Below are 19,084 nucleotides of genomic sequence, written 5' to 3' on the forward strand. Positions count from 1 at the left end.
TTTAGTTAATCTACAAACCTGTAACACATTTCAATAAAGTTACAATTGAGTGAAACAAGAGTCTGTGACTTTAAAATGGTGAAATACCCTCTAAAAATAGACTAAAACTCGACTCCATAACTGTTACTTCTCAGACGCACGTGCGTTTTTAAAAATATGAAAAATGCATTTTGTGATATTAAAAACACCAGGATGACCAAAAACATTTCGAATGTACGGACATTGATAATCTAAACCATAAAATCTAAGTAAAGTATGATTTCAGTTATTAAAAACGGCTATAATAACTACGCCATTACTGTTACGGATACCGATAGCTTATCACAATGGGCCAAATCCACTAAGCGTGTCACGTGTACATGTCTTATTTGCGTGTAATTACATACATTTATAATGCTTAAACATCGGCGTACATTCGGTCCAATATGATTCCAATATGATTTGATAACAGTAATTATCGTTTTGAAAGTTTCGCAGATCGACACGGTTACAATTGGTAACTTAAAGTGGATTTTTTTTTTTAATGAATTGTATATTAACAACGAAATGTAGTACTTATAGCACGCCTTTTGGTCGTAAAGAACGGGAATCAAATTGCTGTGACGTCACCAACTACACTGAAAGAGGTGACGTATCACGATCCGTAACAGAGTGTGGTTGTGAAATCTCTCTGATATCAGTTACTACGCGACTTGTACAGACACCTCACCACCATTCCCAGTACCGTTAGGTTATACTTCCGCTCAATATAATCCTGTTAGGAAATCTCAATCTGATTAAAATTAGCTCTATTGGTCTACCAGTAGATCTAACAGCATTGCGTGGACTCCCATGTCCAGGTGACAATTTAAATATCGACCAATTACACTTCGCCTTTTATAGCGTTATTCGGTGAGCATACACATTCTAAAAATATCGGGCGAGACTATTTATGCAATAGGCGAACTTGTTGGTTTATTTCAACATTAAAAAACAAGGGGAAAGTGCAGTAATAAACTCTGGATTACCGTATACTAGTATAAATAGATTTTATGGCTATACCATCAGGGTTTTTTTTTCGTCTTGAAACGAATTTTATATAAAATTTTATATTGCAATTAGTTTGAATGAAAGGTCAACTGGACATGAACTCCAACGGGGTGCTGTTAGATCCACATGTAATAGTAATTAACCAGTGGAGCTAATTTTAATTAGATTGTAGGAATTCCTTGCAAAAATTAATATAAAATACGAAAATGTCTATTCAAATATTTCTTTCATGATTACAAGTTGATATCTGTAGTGTATGTATAAGCCAGTTGTTTGAAGTTACTTGTTATTGTTATTACTAACTGATAACATGCTGTATGCTGTAAAGTTACGTTTCCATATGTACGTTTTCCGTTGTACGTGTTGCGTGAATTCGCGTGTTGAGCGTTTCCACAAACCAGTACTACCCGAGTGGGTATATTTATCCGGAAAGACAGACTGACAGAAATTCATTTCGAAAGGGCTGTTGTTCTAATAGAGCAGTATACCAGTGGATCATTATATTAGGATTGCTTACCTCCAACCCTTTTCCATACATTTGGTATATAACTATGCCAATATATTTCCATGTTTGCATTTATGGCGTCCATTTTGTATTTACGGCAGCCATTTTTATGACTATTTTGGATTTTTGGTAGATATAACGACTCTGTATATTGGCTGGTTGGTCCAATGGATTCTGTGACCCCACAAACATGGGTATAGCCTCTAAAATCACGACTCTGTGTGCATCGAGGGCCGACATATGGTAAAAAACGGTTTTGGATGGCGGCCATTTTAAAAAAACGGCTATACTATTTTTTCACCAGCACATTTTTCGGGTTTATGCACCTTGAGGATGTCAAGGAAGGGTTTTTGAACACATTGATACCACACAACCTTTTACTTTTACAGCATCCCATGTCAGGTTCGCCCAACAAATGGGGTTTGGCTCCTTGGCTAAATGCTAATATAAGTAAACGTTGTTATCCAGATTTGGGTATTTTTATTTTAATTCGGGAAAAAATCAGTCTCCCTCTACCCCCCCCCCCCCCCCCCCCCCCCCAACCGTACGCCTATGTTCCTATGGGCCTGCTTGTTTCTATTTAATACATTATACCGTTAATTAACAACAAAGAGTTGAAATGGAGATTACTACAGGTTTGCGTGACCGATTTTAAAGGTAGTTTACCAACTTTCTATCGGCGTGCATCAATCTGTGTTTGGGAGATATGAGTATGCTGCCTGTTTTTTAACCATTCAGTTTATTACACGTAGGTTCGAATCCCGCCATGTCGTGTTTATAGCTATCATTAGTTTATTATTGTCCTGTTACGTCACATGATGTTGTTTGTGTTAAAAAAAAAGAAGATATTTCGTCATTTGAATGTGTGATAAAGAAATATACGACAAAAGTGTTCTTGTTTTTCTCTTTATTTGTCACATTTCATTTCATTTCAACTTATTTTCTTGCTCATATCCAATTAAGGTTCAAGCACGCTATCCTGGGCTCACACCTCAGCTATCTGGGCTGTCTGTCCAGGACAGTGGGTTAGTTGTTTGTGGTTAGTGAAAGAGAAGAGGGTGTAGTGGTCTTACCCACCTTTTGAGTCGTTAAAACTCGCTCTGGGTGGGAGCCGGTACCGGGCTGCGAACACAGTACCTACCAGCCTGTAGTCCGATGACTTAACAACCGGTTAATTGTTACAAAGCCTGTTCTCTTGAGAAGTGCAGTTCACCCACGCAGACATCAGATTCGACGAATTCTATTGTTTGAAACCAACATTCGTGACAGACGGACATCAATAATATTAATGCCTTGTTCTTTTTAACTAGATCACGGCATATCGTAACTTGAAATTGCAATATCTCTACAAATATTGTTTATCGTAAGTGATCGTTACTAACACTGGACATCGTAAGTGATCGTTACGGAGATTGGGCGTCGTAATTGATCGTGTTAACAGTGGAATGAGTCAACAAGTGTTTGAGTTATTTATCTGGTGGTAGGTCTCATCTTTCTGTATGAAGTGTAAATTGGTCTCGTCATCCTGTGAAGCCTACAGTGATGCAGTGTTAGATGAACGGCGCGGTGATCGATCGATCGATCTGCAGGCCTTTTTCTCTACACTCCATCTTACTTCAGCCAATCAACAATCTGACATGTGCTCACATTCATAGAAAGTTCAAGCACGTCTGTCCTGGGCACAACTCCGGGTTTGCGCTGGAAATGTGTTAGACGGGAGGAAGCTTGTCATCTGTAGCCTGGTGGTGGGGCATGGTTCGATGGTTTGAAGGCTCGCGTGAATTGCGATGGTTCACAGGATCAACCCCACAAACATATACAGAGACAGACAGACAGATACACAAACACACAGACAGACAGATAGACAGACACACAGAGAGACATACAGACAGACACACAGACAGAGACAGACAGACACACAGAGACAGACAGACAGACACATACACACGCGCGCACACAAACATCACACACACACACACACACACACACATAACACACATATACTATTAGTTACTCGGGTTTTTGACAGGGCGTACGGAATTGTACGCCACTCCAAACTCTGTATATCCCGAGGTGCAGGGACACACACACATATGCACACATAACACACATATACTATTAGTTACTCGGGTTTTTGACAGGGCGTACGGAATTGTACGCCACTCCAAACTCTGTATATCCCGATGTGCAGGGACACACACACATATACACACATAACACACATATACTATTAGTTACTCGGGTTTTTGACAGGGCGTACGGAATTGTACGCCACTCCAAACTCTGTATATCCCGAGGTGCAGGGACACACACACATATACACACATAACACACATATACTATTAGTTACTCGGGTTTTTGACAGGGCGTACGGAATTGTACGCCACTCCAAACTCAGTATATCCCGAGGTGCAGGGACACACACACATATACACACATAACACACATATTCTATTAGTTACTCGGGTTTTTGACAGGGCGTACGGAATTGTACGCCACTCCAAACTCTGTATATCCCGATGTGCAGGGACACACACACATATACACACATAACACACATATACTATTAGTTACTCGGGTTTTTGACAGGGCGTACGGAATTGTACGCCACTCCAAACTTTGTATATCCCGAGGTGCAGGGACACACACACATATGCACACATAACACACATATACTATTAGTTACTCGGGTTTTTGACAGGGCGTACGGAATTGTACGCCACTCCAAACTCTGTATATATCCCGATGTGCAGGGACACACACACATATACACACATAACACACATATACTATTAGTTACTCGGGTTTTTGACAGGGCGTACGGAATTGTACGCCACTCCAAACTCTGTATATCCCGATGTGCAGGGACACACACACATATACACACATAACACACATATACTATTAGTTACTCGGGTTTTTGACAGGGCGTACGGAATTGTACGCCACTCCAAACTCTGTATATCCCGAGGTGCAGGGACACACACACATATACACACATAACACACATATACTATTAGTTACTCGGGTTTTTGACAGGGCGTACGGAATTGTACGCCACTCCAAACTCAGTATATCCCGAGGTGCAGGGACACACACACATATACACACATAACACACATATTCTATTAGTTACTCGGGTTTTTGACAGGGCGTACGGAATTGTACGCCACTCCAAACTCTGTATATCCCGATGTGCAGGGACACACACACATATACACACATAACACACATATACTATTAGTTACTCGGGTTTTTGACAGGGCGTACGGAATTGTACGCCACTCCAAACTTTGTATATCCCGAGGTGCAGGGACACACACACATATACACACATAACACACATATACTATTACTTACTCGGGTTTTTGACAGGGCGTACGGAATTGTACGCCACTCCAAACTCTGTATATCCCGATGTGCAGGGACACACACACATATACACACATAACACACATATACTATTAGGTACTCGGGTTTTTGACAGGGCGTACGGAATTGTACGCCACTCCAAACTCTGTATATCCCGATGTGCAGGGACACACAAACATATACACACATAACTAGAGGACATTGATTAATTAACCATCAGTTATTGGATGTCAAACATTTGGTAATTTGTATACGTAGTCTTCAGTGGAAACCCGCTACATGTTTCCACTAGCAACATGGGATCTTTTATATGCATTTTATCACAGACAAGACAGCACATACCACTGTCTTTGATAATCAAATCACGGGGCCCTGATTGGGAGGGGGAAAAGCACAATCAGTGAATAAGTCCACTGAGGGGGTTGGATCTAGCGATCTCAAGCACCTCAAGTTAGAGTTTAGACAGAACGGTAGGTCATAATGCTGTATCGCAGGGTCGTGATGGTATCGGCGGGGAAACGTGACTCAAAGTGTAAATGTTGATCTGCATATTTCATGTGGTTATTTGTTTCAAACATTACATTATTTGTAGTTCCCATAGATTTCTTTCCTACCCAAATATGTGAGCGATTTTCTATAACGTAGCCCAGTGGTAAAGCGCTCGATCTCTGTCGGTTGGCCCATTTGGACTATTTCTTGCTCCAGCCTGTGCACCACTACTGGTATATCAAAGGCCGTGGTATGTGCTACCCTGTCTATGGGATGGTGCATAAAACGATCCCCTGTTACTAATGGAAAAATGTAGCGGGTTTCCTCTCTAAGACTATGTGTCAACAATTACTAAATATTTGACATCCAATAGCCAAAGATTAATAAATCAATGTGCTCTAGTGGTGTCGTTAAACAAACCAAACTTTATAAAAGATCCCTTGTTATTAATGGGAAAATGTAGCGGGTTTCCACTTTAAGACAATATGTCAAAATTTCCAAATGTTTGACATCCAATAGCCAATGATTAATAAATCAATGTGCTCTAGTGGTGTCGTTAAACAAAACAAACTTTATAAAAGATCCCTTGCTACTAATGGGAAAATGTAGCGGCTTTCCACTCTAAGACTATATGTCAAAATTACCAAATGTTTGACATCCAATATCCAATGATTAATAAATCAATGTGCTCTAGTGGTGTCGTTGAACAAAACAAATTGTTTTTGTTCCTATGACTTTCATTCCTATATAGCCAGTGCACCACGACTGGTATATCGAAGGCCGTGGTATATACTACCTTGTCGGTGGGTTGGTGCATATAAAAGATCCTTTGCTGCTAATCGGAAAGAGTAGCCTATGAAGTGGCAACATCGGGTTTTCTCTCCCAATATCTGTGGTCCTTAACCATATGTTTAACGCCATATAATAGTAAATAGCATGTGTTGAAAGAAGGAAATGTTTTATTTAACGACGCACTCAACACATTTTATTTACGGTTATATGGCGTCAGACATATGGTTAAAGACCACACATATATTAAGAGGAAACCAACTGTCGCCACTCATGGGCTACTCTTTTTGATTAGCAGCAAGGGATATTTGATATGCACTATCCCACAGACAGGATAGTACATATCACGGCCTTTGTTACACCAGTTGTGGAGCATTGGCTGGAACGAGAAATAGTCCAATGGGTTCACCGACGGGGATCGATCCTGGACCGACCGCGCATCAAGCGAACGCTTTACTACTGGGCTACGTTCCGCCGCTAACCTGTCTAGAGTGTGTCGTTAAATAAAACATTTCTTTCTGTCTTTCATTGCTTCATTTTACACGAGAACCAGCTCATGGGCTGTTTTGACTTTGTCACGTCAACCAGATTCCAACAAACGAGAAGCGTCTGGGTGTGTTAATTACTATTAGAAGGAAAACAAGGTAATGTTTTTTTGATGGTACCCCGCACATTTTAAACTATGGCTGTTTTGTGTCTATATAATGGGGAGAGGACCGCTGCCGTTATATAGAGAATAATACATGAGTGGCGGTTAGATACCATTTATCTCACAACGAGTTGTTCTAAAATGTATCTAACGGATACAAATGTATTATTCTATTTCTTACATATCCCTAAAAACCAGGTTTTAAGCAAATTTTAACATCTCTTTCGACTAAAAAATATTTACAACCCTTTGCACTTGTAGCTGACTTGTAGCCTCACAGACACACGATTGCCAGGTTAACTATACGTCACAGTGTAATCGATTTCCACCATGCTGGGTTTTTTTTTTAATGGGACGTATGGCATTGGTGACCTGGTCATCACCTAGGAGTAGCCAGTCGTATGTCTTAAAATTGTTAACACACGTACGTGTGTAAACAACTATGTGTTATCAAAAACAACGCATGGTGTTCTCACCAACGGATGTATAAGAAATGGGATATTCACACTTATTACTAGCAAAGTAGTTTTTATTTTATTTTTAGTCGTTTTAGATGGGAGTGACAGACTTGACAGCTGCGGTGGCAGTACTCATGACGGATGTCACCGGTGGCGCAGGATATGCTCATCTTTCGAGAACACCTGATATCATCACTGTTTTGAGATGTGATTCAAATGAGTGCATGTCATCACAGCTGTACTTAATACTACTTATTCCAATTAGCTCTGTCGTGATTTTTTTTAATTTTTTTTTTATTTAGTAAACTAGTTTGGGAGTGGCAGTCCACTTTGTGGGAATGAATGAATGAATATTTAACGACACCCCAGCACGAAAAATACATCGAATTTTACTCTAAACTTCAGTTTGTGCTGTATTGGCCATTCTCAAAGAGAATGTTACACCCCTGCACCACGGTGAGGTTACAGCACGCGCAGGGGCCTCTTTGTGGGATGGTACGTATAAAAGATACCTTGCTACCAATGGAAAACAATTAGCGGGTTTCCTCTTTATGACTATGTGCTGGGTGTCGTTAAACATTCATTCATTCATTTATTCATTCATTCTCTATGAATATATTCCACAATTACCAAATGTTTGACATTCAATAGACGATGGTTAATAAATCAATGAGCTCTAGTGGTGTAGTTAAAGAAAACAAATTTTAACTTGTTTATAGGCAGGCATATGTATCAGTCTTTGAAATATCAGTACAGGTTTTAATCAAATAGGTTGATCCACCGGACGAGAATCGATCCTGCGATCCATTGTACTTCCAGCGAGTCGTATGTTGAATAGCACGAAAGTATAGAGATATAGTGCTGCCATTTTGTTCCGTACTTTCCTAAGGTTTATCGATTTTATACAATTCAATTTTCGGAACGTTTAAGAGTAACCATTGCGAAAACTATTTCGTGTTATATATGATTGCCGATCCAAAATTTATTTTCAGAAAAAAAAAGAAGAAGAAAGACTAGATATCAATGATTGATGAGTATAAACTCATAACTTATTCATTCTTGGCAGAATTCATCGTGGATTTTATTACTTTTCACCTCTCACTGTCATATACGTCCAGCTTGTTGACAGTGATCTCAAAGGTCTGAGAGAATACTTCTGTGCCAGAACGCTTGCTTGTTTGCATATGCTCGTGTGCGTATACAGTGCTGTCCGGTGTATCTGCGCACCTAAGCTTTCAAGGACCATTTTCTATGTGAACATTGTGAAATATTTAATAAAATGCGTCTCTCACCAATGAAGAAGTGCATAATCTGAAATACACTACAAACTGTTTTATGTCTGTAGTAAATAAACATTTTAAAATGGTGCATAAATAAAGGCACCCCCTTGTATCCAAAACGATTTGCATGTCCGGTGATTCGGCGCAGTAGATGTAGATCGTTGACCCCGCTATTTATAAACCGCTCATGACCTCACTTTTAGCCCATAAACGCTACACTGTTGTCCCAGAATTATTTTAGTACTTTTTTGTTTTGTCTTGTTAAAAATATTACTATGAAAACGAACGATCACATATGACCCATCTCATGATCAGTTTCGGAATCGTTTTCTCGAGTGGCACAGTACTGCAGATACATACATGTTCATTGTCATGCATGGCTAAGATGCCTACATGGATTTTATTTTTCTCGGGTAGATTGTGCACACACGTGGATCTTATTTTGCTTTTATTTTTTACAACAATGTGACAATTGTGAACTGGAATGACTGTCAATTAAGGTGTAAAAGTTTCGTTTTGTTTGCATTTGCCTGTGTTTTCTTTTTCGGTTTAAATAAAAAAAATAACCCAACAAAAATAATTACATTTATACTGTTTACTATAATTTTAAAAATGCGAGAAAGGTGTTTTTAGACTGGTTTTAACATTCTTAATATCAATAAGGATGACCTACTTCGCGTTTATAAACACGAAAATAGGTGAATGATTTATTTTGAAATTATTATATAATTATTGATAATTCTAAAAAAAAAAAAAATTGAAACCCTTAACAATAAATATGTTGATACTTGATTAACCATTGAAAAAGGAATTGAACTTTAATTCGTTAAAAACTCCGACAACATGACAACTTCCTAAGCATACTCAAGCAAAATACCAAGTGCGCCGAATCACCGGACGCGCCGATACACCGGACACGGTTGTATACAAAAAAAGAAAGTACTCAACACATTGTATTTACGGTTATATCGCGTCAGACATATGGTTAAGGACCACACAGATATTGAGAGAGGAAACCCGCTGTCGCCACTTCATGGGCTACTCTTTTCGATTAGCAGCAAGGGATATTTTAGCACATACCATGGCCTTTGATATACCAGTCGTGGTGCACTGGCTGGAACGAGAAATAGCCCAATGGGGATCGATCCCATATCGACCGCGCATCGAGCGAGTGCTGTACCACTGGGCTACGTCTCGCCCCCTCCCCCCCCACCCCCGCGTATATACAATGTAAGCATGTGCATGACATATGCTCGTGTACGTATATAAAATGTCCACATACGCATGACATACACTCGTGTACGTATATAAAATGTCCACATACGCATGACATATACTTGTGTACATATATAAAATGTCCACATACGCATGACATACACTTGTGTACGTATATACAATGTCCACATACACATGACATATGCTGGTGTACGTATATACACTGTATACATACGCATGACATATGCTCGTGTACGTATATACACTGTCCACGTACACATGACATATTATGCTCGTGTACGTATATACAATGTCAACATGTGCATGACATATGCTCGTGCACGTATATACACTGTCCACATACACATGACATATTCTCGTGTACGTATATACAATGTCAACATACGCATGACATATACTTGTGTACGTATATACAATGTCCACATACGCATGGCATATACTTGTGTACGTATATACAATGTCCACATACACATGACAGTGCTCGTGTACGTATATACACTGCCCACATACACGACATAGTGCTTGTGTACGTATATACACTGCCCACATACACATGACAGTGCTCGTGTACGTATATACACTGTCCACATGTGCATGACATAGTGCTCGTGTACGTATATACACTGTGCACATGTACATGACATAGTGCTCGTGTACGTATATACAATGTCCACATACACATGATATAGTGTTCGTGTACGTATATACAATGTCCACATACACATGATATATACTAATTTGACACCCAATAGCCGATGTATTTTTCGTGCTGGGGTGTCGTTAAACATTCATTCATCCATTCATGACATATGCCACTGTACGTATATACAATGTCCACACGCGCATAGCATATGCTCGTGTACGTATATACAATGTCCACATACACATGATATATACTAATTTGACACCCAATAGCCGATGTATTTTTCGTGCTGGGGTGTCGTTAAACATTCATTCATCCATTCATGACATATGCTCGTGTACGTATATACAATGTTCACATGCGCATGACATATGCTCGTGTACGTATATACAATGTTCACATGCGCATGACATATGCTGGTGTACGTATATGCAGGGCTTCTAGAATTTTATAAAAATTCACTAGCCATGGGATCAGTGATTTTAAAAATGTACTAGTCATGACTGAAAATTCACTAGTCCTCCTTTAAATAAATACAATTTTACTAATAGTAATAATCAGATATGTCACCTAAAGAGGAAGACTGAGTTTTAAAATCCTTAAATTGGGGTGGAAGAGGGGGCAGGATATTCATATTTATAAAATATGTAAATGCAGCATTTCACAAGGGGTTTTTTTTCACTAGCCGTCGGGCTAGTCATAGTAATTATTTACTAGCCCAACACTGAATATTACTAGCCATGGGAGTGGGACTACCATAATCTAGAAGCGCTGTACATGCAATGTCCACATGCGCATGACATATGATCGTGTACCTATATACAATGTCCACATGCGCATGACACATGATCGTGTACCTATATACAATGTCCACATGTTATATGTTTTTGCTAATTGAATATAGCACCTGAAATGTACAGTTTCCTTTACAATGACTGGCGGTTTTGAGTTTGTTTGTTTTGTTTAACGATACCACTAGAGCACATTGATTAATTAATCATCGGCTATTGGATGTCAAACATTTGGTAATTCTGACACTTACTCATCAAAGAAAACCCGCTACATTTTTCCTAATGTAGCAAGGAATCTTTTATACGTACTTTTCAAAGACAGGAAAGCACATACCATGGCCTTTGACTGGTTGGAAAAAAAAAAAAAAAAAAACCCACCCAACCAGTTGAATGGATCCACCGAGGTGGTTCGATCCTGCGACGCAAACATCTCAAGCGAGCACTCAACTGGTTTTGACGTCTTCATTTTTTGTAATAATCAGTTCCACTGGTCTATAATTATTTTCAAAACACTTTAGGCCTATCTCAGATATGTCTGCTTATACAGAAAATGCACAAAATAGTAGAGGATTCTGGACTGGGGGATATAAGTGTACGACACGGGGGCAAGTGGTAATGGCCCCCCACCCCCACCCCACCCCACCCCCACCCCCCACCCCCATCCCCACCAGAGGCTGGAGAAAATCTTCAAATTCGGGCAAAACAGATAAGAGATATTCAGGCAAAATTAGCTTGCCTGAAACAACCAACAATAATTTTTATTAGTTATATTTCATGTAAAAATGTAAAAAGTGATTCGTTTGCAACCCTCCATAGTTGAATGCCAGCATTGCTAATATGAATAAATGTTGTTATCCAGATTTGGGCATTTTCGTTTAATTCGGACAAAATCAACCTGCCACCTACAAAAATGGGAGCCCTTACGCCTATGAGGGGGTTGACTTTATTCTCTCTCTCTCTCTCTCTCTCTCTCTCTCTCTCTCTCTCTCTCTCTCTCTCTCTCTCTCTCTCTCTCTCTCTCTCTCTCTCTCTCTCTCTCTCTCTCCCCCCCTTAACTCCGAGAAGAGATCTCACTTGAAATATGGCATTACAAGTCTTCTGATTTAGTACCAATAATTAGCAGCCATAATGCTCGCCATCACGTGACCATATCGCCATTGTGTGACCTCCGCCAATCCTGTGGTCGTACATATTTCGATTTTGAGTCATAACGCGCAGTTTTATTGGTCGTTATTCGTGATGTATGTCGGCCATGAATTCCGCTATAATGGCCTTACACATTAGTTCTCAATGGAACGTTGAATTTCTCATGTAAAATTAGATAGAAAATAAAACTTATGTACAGTCGTTGAAAGTAGATACATCAAAAGGTAGACATCCTTGATTTTCTTTAAACCACAATTTTTTGCCTAGCAGGAAGCTGACACTTGCCTGGCTGTTGGGTTTTTTTTAAAATAAAAATGCGCCGTGTGTGTGTGTGGTGTGTGTGTGTGTGTGTACACGCGATCACGTTTGTGTGGCGTCTCTCTCTCTCTCTCTCTCTCTCTCTCTCTCTCTCTCTCTCTCTCTCTCTCTCTCTCTCTCTCTCTCTCTCTCTCTCTCTCTCTCTCTGTATGTATGTATGTATGTATGTATTGATGTATTGTATGTATGTCGAGGTTGACTGTTCTGTTACATACATAGATATTAACGCACTGGCGCAGGGGATAATCAAATCCTTTCTGGCCTCACAAATTGTCCTATGCCGTTGCTGGGACTCGAACCTATGGAACCGAATCGCCCGCACCTTTGCAGACTTGCCACGATACCTTTTCAGCTATTGATGCATCCATAAAAAGGATGTTCTTTAACTCAACTATATGCATGGGGCCTACAAGCTACGCGGTCGATCCCGCTTACGTGCATGAAACAGTGGTCAGACCTGGCACTGGCTAGTATGTATGAATATCTATATTTTGTATGTATGTCGAGGTTGACTGTTACATACATAGATATTAGCGCATGGGATAATCAAATCCTTTCTGGCCTCACAATTTGTATGTATGTATGTATCTATGTATATAGTGTGCTCCCTTTGATGATCTCCCTAACGTAGATAACGAAAATAGCTTGCATGCGTAAACTAATAACTTGACAATATTTATATATTTACGTCTGTGGTTAGCACACCTCGTAAACTTGGGGACTTTTGACATGTTATTACTAATGTTCTGTCGTGGTAGGCCATCGGTCTACAGGCTGGTAGGTTATGGGTTCGGATCCCAGTCGAGGCATGGGATTTTTAATCCAGATACAGACTCCAAACCCTGAGTGAGTGCTGCGCAAGGCTCAATGGGTAGGTGTAAACCAATTGCACCGACCAGTGATCCATAACTGGTTCAACAAAGGCCATGGTTTGTGCTATCCTGCCTGTGGGAAGCGCAAATAAAAGATCCCTTGCTGCTAATCGGAAGAGTAGCCCATGTAGTGGCGACAGCGGGTTTCCTCTCAAAATTTGTGTGGTCCTTAACCATATGTCTGACGCCATATAATCGTAAATAAAATGTGTTGAGTGCGTCGTTAAATAAAACATTTCTTTCTTAATGATGTTCTGAAAAATTCAGCTCTATACTGTTCATTTCTGGGGTAAACCATAATGTTCCTGGAGTGAAAGACAAAGAAACGGTTGACCACAATATTAGCGTGATAAAAGCCATTCACCCGCGATGGATCCTGTCGGCTTTTGACAGGGTGGACAAAGACCCTGCAATCGTCACACGTGGCTGGCAGTTTGCTGGTCTATTGGGCATTTTGTCTGTCTTAGAAATTTGATATTTCTTGTTGCTGTTTTAATAAAGTGGGACACAATGTCATATACAAATTACACCAATGAAAAGTGTGGCACCTCACATTTAATCTACCTGCAAGAAAATGGGGGGGGGGGGGGGGTTACATACCATTTAAGAGATTTTATTAATGTTTTTATTAACAACCGTCATTTTCGCTGAATATCGCAGTTCCATTTTTGGAGGTACCCTGTATTAGTTTCAACCTCTGGTGTATCATGGGCGTACATAGGATTTTGAAAAGGGGGGGGGGGGGTTCCAATACATAGGATTTTTAAAAGGGGGGTTCCAAAATAGATTGCAGAGATATTGGGCATATATTTCTATGTTGAGTAAATATAATAATGTCAGATATCAATGTCAGATATATTAAATTATTTAAAAAAAGCGATTTCGGGGGGGGGGGGGGGTTCGGTCGAACCCATCGAACCCCCTATGTACGCCCATGCTGCCTAATAACTGTTACAAATGAAAGTGTATTTATTGATCGTCAATGGATAACAGTACAGCGGCTCAGTCTTTCAAGTACTTTCAACAGATCAATAATAATTTGTCGTTAGTTCATTACAGAATAGCAGCCATTGTCAAGAATAAGAAGTTTTAGCATCGTAATATACTCTTCAGAAATAAAGTAGGGGAATGTAGGAAATAACAGCAAATAAAGAAGTATCAAGACGTATCAGTGTCTAGGAATAGCTGCTTGATAATAACGTGCTTGTTCATGTTGGCACCAGATTGTATGACTGCAAACGATCGTGAAACAAGACAGACATGACATGCGACAATAACTGGTAATGCGATTCGTCAAAACATTCGTTTATTCGATTTGAGGAAGTCTGTTCCACTCCTCTTGCAGCGCCTTTGCCAAGTTCAGCTAAAGTAGCCGGCGGCCGTTGACGTTAACGCACACGTCTCTCGACCATGCTACAGACGTGTTCTATGGAGAATAAGTCAGCGCTCATTGCTGGTCATGTTTTGCTGCTGAAGGTAGCCACTTACGATATGTGCACGGTGGGCCCAAGCAATGTCATCTTGAAACACAAACCGTCGACTAGGAGACGGCGAGCAAACGGAACAACAATCGGTGCCAGTATGTTATCCCGGTAGTACCGACCAGTGATCCTCCCTTGAACAGTATGGAGTGGTGTTTTGTCAGTCATAATGATGCCACCCCACATCATAACTGAACCACCACCGAATGTCATGTGGCTTGCTTAACGTTGATGTTTGCTTGGCGCTCATTTCGACGTCGCCAAACGCGATCACGCCTATCCAAGAGGTCTGGAGTGAATCTAGACTAGTCAAGGAAGGAAGGAATGTTTTATTTAACGAAGCACTCAACACATTTTAGTTACGGTTATATGGCGTTGGACATATGGTTGAGGACTACACAGATATAGAGAGAGAAAAGGACTAGTCAGAGAACATTACACGACACCCGACGATCCCCCCCCCCCCCCCCCCCCCCCACTCCCATCTCTACGCTGTGTACACCATTGGCACCTGTTTACCATATGGCGATTCATTAAGGTATAACAACACGTGGCCGCCGAGCATACTCTGACCCCAGTAGCCTTTGTGTAACTGTTCAGCGATTTGAGTCACCGTTTGAGCTCGATTTCGTAGAACATGGGTTCTGATGAATCGATCCTAGACTCGTGTGGTTGACTTGGGACGCCCTGAACGGGGTCGATCATCAATTTGGGTCTGCTGGTGTTTGTTCCATAGTCTGCATATCACAGACGGCGAATATGTTCCATTATAGTAGAGTCAATATATGGTTTGACCCCCACAAAATTGCTACATCACGCTGAATTCTACCAGTTTGAAGCATGCCAATAGTCTCAAGGCGTTCTTCACGTCGTAGACGCCGCATCACCAATTCAAAAACAAACAATGTATAACATCCAAAGAACAAAGGTTAACTGATCATGAGATTCAGCAAAATTAACACACCTCAGCCATCTGGGCTGTCTGTCCAGGACAGTGGGTTAGTCGTTAGTGAGAGAGAAGAGGGTGTAGTGGCATTACACCTACTCATTGAGCCCTTAAGAACTCGCTCTGGGTTGGAGCCGGTACCGGGCTTCGAACCCTGTACCTACCAGCCTGTAGTCTGATGGCTTAACCACTGCGCCACCGAGGCCAGTTAACAGTAGCAATCACGCAAGCAGATTTATAGACCACTCTGTGAAGTGTCAAAATCGCTAGTGACGCCATAACCACGTATACAGTTGTGTTGCGGGTGTTAGGTTGTGCAGCCATGGACGTTATTTCCTAGGCAGTCATTTATAAAAGCTGATCTCTGTTCCAATCATTTGCATTTTAAAGAGTATATTATATTGATTTGCATGTAACTGTAAGAGGTTCATACATTGGGGACTGGAGGTGAATGGAAACATTTTTAAAAACAAAACAAAAACAACAAAGAACTTTAATTATTACCCATTTTCTGTCTATATTTAAACTCCGTAACAACATAATACAATACCAAATGAACAAGTTATCACAGCATCATGAAACGTTTGTTTTGTTTAACGACACCACTAGAGCACATAGGCTATTGGATGTCAAACTTTTTTCCATTAGTAGCAAGAGATATTATATATGAATTTATATGCACCATCCCATAGGCAGGATAGTATATACCACAGCCTTTGATATACCAGTCGTGATGCACTGGCTTGAGCAAAAAATATAGACCACCTACGGGGATCGATTCCACACCGACCGCGCATCAAGCGAACAATTTACCACTAGGCTACTTCCCACCCCTGAATACCTAAATGAATGAATAAAGAAATAAAACCCACAAAAATTAAAATAATTAAATGATATCTATCATACACGTGTTCTAGTTTGGGACCGTGCATCAGGCAAGTGCTTTACCACTAGGTAAATTGCCACCACAATTCGAGATAAAAAAAAAACCCAGCTGTCATGTTTTGGTTGGGGTTGTTGTTGGGTTTTTTGTGGGGTTTTTTTTTTTGGGGGGGGGGGGGGGGGGTAATTATTATATTATTTAAAATTATTACTGGTCCAGAAACCTGTGTCACAATTTTACAAATGATGTTGAATATCAGTAATACATATAAAAACATTTTCAGAGCAGAGAGAGAGAGAGAGAGAGAGAGAGAGGCTATTCAATTGAAGATTTACATTACATGTGATTGTTTACATTCTGTAATATTAAAATGATTATTCTTCAGACTGATTGGCTTCTCCTGCACTAGAACAGCTAAAACAGATAACTTGCAAGACATTGTGAGACCATAAATGACAGGGATACAGAACAGAAAGCCACATGCTACGATCTCATCAACCAACAGGAACAGCTAGCAATCAATGTTTTGGAAAAAGTGAGATGCAAATTATAAGCTCTTGGTGGCAAAACGACTGCAAGGGCAAAAACAATGAAACTGCATCCTTAGTGCCTTCTTAACATCTAGAAATCCACAACTGGTGAAAGAGGATACTAAGCTGAACAACGAGAACACCAAGTTAAGCACAAAGGAAGAAGCTGGTGACAATGTTGATCGAATAGGAGGATGAAGGTTTTTACCTATCTTTACCAGAAAGTCAACTATCAATAGCGGCTCATTCTGAGACTCGATCAAGTCAACTACAGGTACCACTATCTCATCTAATGGAAGAAGGAAATGTATTATTTAACGAAGTACACTCAACACATTTTATTTACAGTTATATGGCATTAGACATATGGTTAAGGACCACACACATTGGGGAGGAAACCTGCTGTCTCCACTTCATTGGCTACTCTTTTCGATTAGCAGCAAGGGATCTTTTATATGCATCATCCCACAGACAGAATAGCACATACCACAGTCTTTGATATACCAGTCGTGGTGCACTGGCTGAAACGAGAAATAGCCCAATGGACCCACCGATGGGGATTGATCCCGCACTGACCACGCATCTAGCGAACACTGTTCCACTGGGCTGTGTCTCGCCCCCCACCTCTCATCTAATCGGCCATAGACTCAACTCTCCCCCCCCCCCCCCCCCCAGAAAATTGGAAAAAGATGCCTAAATGATTGAGTAACCTAGTTCTCCAGAGTCCCAAGACTCAATGCTTACTAAGTGGAGCAATGAAAGTTCAAGTTTGTTGTGTTTAACGACACAACTAGAGCACTTTGATTTATTAATGAGCAATGAAGGAGATTATTTAAAATTTTGACAGTCTTAGTAGACATTGTTCAAGACTTGTACAAGCTTTTTTACAAACATTGATTTAGTTAATGATTTACATTTGTCATAACCATATTCTCCGACGAGTGTAAGAAGATTCATTACTTAAAGTAAAAACTGTGAAAGAGACAATACAACTATGTTTTAAGTTGACACTCGATTTTTGGGGTAAACGATTCTCTACAAATATAAAGTTAAGTTTCTTTTATTTAACGACACCACTAGAGCACATTGATATATTAATCATCGGCTATTGGATGTCAGACATTTTTAATTCTGGCTCGTAGTCAACAGAGGAAACATTTTCTTAATGAGTAACCCATGAAGTGGCGACAGCGGGTTTCCTCTCTCTATATCTGTGTGGTCCTTAACCATATGTCTGATGCCATATAACTGTAAATAAAATGTGTCGAGTGCATCGTTAAATAAAACATTCCTTCCTTTTTACAGCCAAGTGTTTAGAGAGTAAAATGTAATTGCATTAGAAAATAAAAAAATTTAAAATGTATTGTTCAGGGCTCACCCTGTATATTGCCAAATTAGCCAATTGATAATTTTTATACAAAGTGGCTACAAAATTTTGACTTTGGCTAATAAAATATTCCTCAAATTAATTTAATAATTTTCAAGGAAATGCTCTATGTTTATGAAAATTGGTTGAACCAAAAAATTCCATTGTGAGCCCTGATTGTTACAAGCTCTATTGTTTACAAAAATATACCATTTAATGTTTATGAAACAACTAAGTTAAAACTCTTCTGTAAATCTCAATTGATCATATAATATACTGAACAAAATAAGAAACTTCCGCA

Source organism: Gigantopelta aegis, chromosome 13, assembly GCF_016097555.1.
Source record: "Gigantopelta aegis isolate Gae_Host chromosome 13, Gae_host_genome, whole genome shotgun sequence".
NCBI classification, from domain to species: Eukaryota; Metazoa; Mollusca; class Gastropoda; order Neomphalida; family Peltospiridae; genus Gigantopelta; species Gigantopelta aegis.